At 38.5% G+C, this 5,698-nt stretch overlaps 1 non-coding gene across 1 annotated transcript; it reads right to left on the reverse strand.

The window, feature by feature from the left end:
- Positions 1-577: 577 nt before the first annotated feature.
- LOC148564901 (small nucleolar RNA R71) lies at positions 578-685 on the reverse strand. Its single transcript, XR_015885307.1, has one exon. It is a non-coding gene; the product is annotated as a small nucleolar RNA R71 (small nucleolar RNA).
- Between the last annotated feature and the right edge of the window lie 5,013 nt (positions 686-5,698).

Below are 5,698 nucleotides of genomic sequence, written 5' to 3' on the forward strand. Positions count from 1 at the left end.
TCAAATATTTGTTTGACTAGAGAAATCACTTAACTAAAGTTGCTTAATCCATCAATCCGTGTGGTATGGACCTCACTTAGTGAGTTATTACTTGACTGCGACCCGGTATACTTGCCGGAAGAATTTATGTTACGTAAATTCTACCCATCAAGTTTTTGGCGTCGTTGTCGGGGATTGATTTAGATTGACATTGACTAAGTTGGTAGTACTCTACATTAAACAATTTTCTTTCAATCCGAATCATGGGAATTGTGGGAGCAGCATCTTGAGGCCCACTATTTATGCTAACAACTTCGAGCTCAAACCACAACTAATCACCCTTGTTTAAAATAGTTGTTGATTTGGAGGAAATGCTCAAGAAGATCCAAACCATCACCTATCTACCTTCCTAAGAATCTGTGATACTGTGAAGGCTAATGGGGTTCACCCTGACACTTATAGGATGCTTTTGTTTCCCTTTTCTCTTAAGGACAAAGCATATAAGTGGCTTGAATCCTTTCCAGGGGATAGTTTGACAACCTAGGAAGAGGTGGTGAACAAATTCTTGGCTAAATTCAACCCTCTCTAAAGAATCATCAAGCTGAGAACTGAGGTACAAACATTTAGACAACAAGATGGGGAAACTCTCTATGAAGCATGGGAGAGATACAAAGAGTTGACAAGAAGATGCCCTCTACACATGTTTAATGAATGGGTGCAGTTACACATTTTCTATGAAGGATTGTCACAAGAGGCAAAGAATGCTTTAGATCACTCTTCAGGAGGTTCCCTCAATGCCAAAAAGACAATTGAGGAGGCCATAGACATCATAGAAACAGTGGCCAACAATGAATATATCTATGCCTCTGATAGAAACCCAAGAAGGGGAGTGATGGAGCTAAACTATATGGATTCCTTGCTGACTCAAAACAAGGTGATCACAGCTCAACTAGCAGCTCTAACCAAGCAAATGGAGAAGAATCAAGTCTCATCAATCAATACTCAAGCACCTATACAGGAAGGAGATGATGCCAGGGCATCTTAGGCTAGTTTCACTAGCCTTTTTCTTTGTTTTTAATAGGTTTTATGCACTTTCTTGAGTTATAAGTAAGCAAATTGGGTAGAAATTCACGCATACCTAGATTCATCTAATTATGATTAATTTGATGCAATTTCATGAGAATTATGTTATAATTACTTGTGTGCTAAAAATGATGAGAATTCTCATGACTTTAGCAAGGTTTTGATGCATGTATTGGTTGATGATAGGTGAAAGAAAGTATGGAGGAAGGTTGAAGAAGGAGCTTGGAAAAAGATGAAGAAGAATCAACGTTGGTGGCCAAGTTGGACCACCAATTTTGCCTCCAACGTTAAAAGAGAAGCAGAGCAAGACTCTGCATGAATAGTTGATGCTCACATTGGAGGGAGCATTGGACATCCAACGTTACCCCCAACGTGGTAATAAAAAGTTCAGTTCTGGAGCTAAATGAATTTTGAGTGACGCGTATGCGTGAAAAAGCAAAATTTATGTATCCGCGCGCATACTCAAAGTTTAAATGCAAGGGTTGGTGTAAAGTTCAACTGAATGGGTCTAGAAAGTTGTTTGGACGCTTCACTAAGAATTCTAAAGCTGAATCACCCGGATGGAATCATGATAATCAACTTGAAGACGGGTGTAGAAACAAGATTTGGGATCCCAGAGGATATTGGAATCACAAACATTGATGGAGATTCCTGGATGAGTTCAAGCATAAGCCACCATAACAGGAAGCTCATCAAATGTCCAACTTAGGGACTTTAACTAAAAGTGCTAGGTGGGAGACAACCCACCATGGTATGATTGTTCCTCTTTCAATTTTATTTCGTTTTGTTCGTTTTTATTTTATTTTATTTTCATTGAACCTAGAATTATTTATTGTATCTATATTAGCATTGCATTCTGCACTTTTCATGCATTAAAAAAAAAATCACGCACGCGACGCGGCAGCGTCGCTGACGCGTCCGCGTCACCAGTGCATTGTGATGAAAAGAAAGTAAACAGAAAGTTACGCGAAAGTGTGGCTGGAGGCGTGCCTTTGGCACAAATTGATCCACGCGACCGCGTCAACCACGCGGCCGCGTCATTTAGAAAATAGCCTCCCACGCGTCCGCGTCGCGCACGTGAACGCGTGCTCCAACAGATCGGCGTAAAAGGGGTGCATGGCCGAAAGTTGTGCTGGAGTAGGGCTGGACTCGTGCTAGAAGCCTAAGTCCTCCCACGCGAACGCGTCACCCACGCGTCCGCGTCATATTGGAAATAAGGCCATCCATGAGATCGCGTCTACCACGCGATCGCGTCACCCAATAATTTGGCAAAAAGAATTTTACACAGAGAGTTGTGCGACCGCGAGGCTGCCCTCGCGCCAATCGCACAAATCAGGCCACGTGATCGCGTGACCCACGCGTCCGCGTCACCTGACCTTATCGCGCACCACGTGACCGCGTCACCCACGCGTCCGCATCGCCTACGCCGCACAACTTATCCAGATCAGCACCAATTATCTTGTCTTTTCTTTTATAATCCTAATCTCTTCTATCTTTTCTTTTTTTCTTCTTTCTTTCTTACTTTATTTCTTTCACTTCTCATTCTTTTTCACCTTCATTCTATTTTACTTAATTTACTTGCATATTTCATTCATTGCATTTTAAATTTGTGTATATTTTTATTTTTTTCTAAATTTATTATTTTATCATTGGTGTTAAATGTTCTTATTCAACTGTTGTATCCTTTCTTGAATTATTTTGGTGTTTAGTGACTTGTTTTACACTGTGGGATGATATTAATTATCTGCCAATGCCAATCTTTTATGATACTTACATTTCATTTGCATTGACATGAACTTATATTGATATTTTCATTACCCACACTCCTCCCCTTTGCTGCAAATTCTGCACCACTGGTATGCCATGTGCTTCTATTGTTTTCTCACCTACATGTTGAAGCTTCCATGTAAATGAGACCCGTGTCATTTGGCATTAACCCACCCATACTTCATTTATTTTCTTATCTTTATTTCTGGGTTACTCTTCTTCCCTTTTTCTTTCAAGATGGCCACCCGGAAGGGAACCAGAAGACGTTTACATTGGGAGACAAACAAGTTCCTACGCACATTCCTTGATGAGAAAAGCGTCAGCTGAAGCAACCCGTCCACTTGCACATCTTAGCATGCACCGAGGACGGTGCAATCTTTAAGTGTAGGGAGGTCGATACCGATCTCCATGGGTTAGTATTTTCTTCTCATCACCAATATTTTATTTTCTTTGTTAAATGCTGCATTTGCATATTTAATTGCATATTTGTTAATTGCTGCATATGCATTTTAAGGGGATACAAAAAAAATAATATTATCCCAAATGCAAAATAAAAAAGAATCAATGCACATGGGCCAAAATTCAAAAATAAGTTTGATACATGAGCATGTAATACAAAAGTGGGAAAAATTTGGGTAGCTAGGTAAAGCATTTTAAAATTATATAAAGTATGTATATGTTAGGTGAGATCTTAGACTAATCAAGGATTCACTTTATAAAGCTCACTTGGCCATACATATATCCTTACCTTTACCTTAGCCCCATTACAACCCTAAAAAGACCTCATGATGTTTGCATTGGTACATTAAATATTTGTTGATTGGTTAGATGAAGAACAAAGTTTAGAAAGCATGATTAGAGAAGAGTAGAGTGAATTACCCTATACACTTGAGAGATTAGAGTGCATATACACTACCAGTAAGGGTTCAATGCTTAATTCTATGTTTCCTGCTTTCATGAGCTATCTTCTTACAAGTTTGCTTGTCTTTTATTGTATAATTTGAATTAGTGAAATCTGATTTATGTTTGTCTTTGAAGATTCATTTACTTTTAATCAAGTAGGTAGAAATATTTTTGCATGTAGTTGCATTCATATAGATAGGATTGCATTTCATACATTCTATCATTCATCTTCACTCATTTATAGTTTCTCTTGAGCTTAGCATGAGGACATGCTATTGTTTAAGTGTGGGGAGGTTGATAAACCACTATTTTATGGTTTATCTTGTGCTCAATTGAGTGTTTTTATCAACTCTTTACCCACTTATTCATACTATTTGCATGGTTTTATATTTGCCTTCCTAATTATGTGCTTCGATTGAAAACATGCTTCTTTGGCCTTAAGTTCCCTATGTTTAATCCTCTCTTATTACCATTAGATGCCTTGATATGTGTGTTAAGTGATTTCAGAGATTACAAGGCAGGAATGGCTCAGAGGATGGAAAAGAAGCATGCAAAAGTGGAAGGAATACAAGAAGTTCGAGAAATTGCTAAGTTGTCCAGCCTGACCTCTTCGCACTCAAACGGCTATAACTTTAGCTACGGAGGTCCAAATGATACGGTTCTAGTTGCGTTGGAAAGCTAATGTCCGGGGCTTCGATTTGATATATAATTTGTCATAGCTTCCCCAAAGCCAGGCGACACGAACGCGTCGGTCACGCGGACGCGTGACCTGGCAAAAACACAACCCATGCAAACGCATGGCCGACGCCTCCGTGTCACTTTGCCGCGAGCTGAACGTAACAGAAATCACTGGGGGCGATTTCTGGGCTGTTTCTGACCCAATTTTTAGCCCATAAAACCCAGATTAGAGGCTATAAAGTGGGGGAATGCATCCATTCATAAACAAGCTCACAATTCATAAATTTTAGTTTTAGATGTAGTTCTTAGAGAGAGAGGTTCTCTCCTCTCTCTTAGGATTTAGGATTAGGATTACTTTCAGGATTGTTTCTTTTTATCAGGTTCAATTTTCCTTTTATGTTTCCAATTTAATTTATGAACTTTTCCATGTTACATTTGATATCTTTATTAGTACAAATTGAGGTGTTTTAGTTTATGAATGTTTTATTCTATTTATGAATGCTTTTAATTTAATTTAGATATTTTCTTCCTTTTGGCTTGGGTTAAGTAATTGGTAACGCTTGAGCTGTCAAATAAAGCAGTGGTTGAAATTGGGAGTTGCTCCAATAACTGTAGTCTTTCCATAGGAATTGACCAGGACCTGAGGATTAAGCTAATTAATCCATTTGATTTACCTTCATAGTTAGAGGTTAACAAAGTGGGATTAAAATCCAATTCTCATCACAATTGATAAGGATAGGACTTCCAGTTCTAATACCTTGCCAAGAGTTTATTTCATTATTACTATTTTATTTTTCTTATCATTTAACATACTAGTTTTTTACTTTCAAAACCCTAATTTACAAGACTCATAACCAATAATAAGAACATACTTCACTGCAATTCCTTGAGAAGACGACCCGAAGTTTAAATACTTTGGTTATCAATTTTAAAGGGGTTTGTTACTTGTGACAACCAAAACTTTTGTAAGAAGGGTTGATTGCTTGGTTTAGTAACTATACTTGCAACGAGAATTTACTATAACTTTAAACCATCAATCTTCAGTTCTTTAATATTCACTCATACTTCAACCTGATGAATGTGATGATCCGTGACACTCATCATCATTCTCGCCTATAAATGCGTACCTGACAACCACTTCCGTTCTATCTGCAATAGCTTGAGCGTTTATCTCTTAGCCTCCTAGTTCAGATCAGAGTCGTCGTGGTATAAGCTAGAATTATTGGCGACCATTCTTGAGATCTGGAAATTCTAAACCATTTCTGTGGTATTCCGAGTAGGATCCGGG

The sequence above is a fragment of the Arachis ipaensis genome, chromosome B5, assembly GCF_059453495.1.
Source record: "Arachis ipaensis isolate K30076 ecotype BB chromosome B5, ASM5945349v1, whole genome shotgun sequence".
In the NCBI taxonomy this organism is placed as follows: Eukaryota; Viridiplantae; Streptophyta; class Magnoliopsida; order Fabales; family Fabaceae; genus Arachis; species Arachis ipaensis.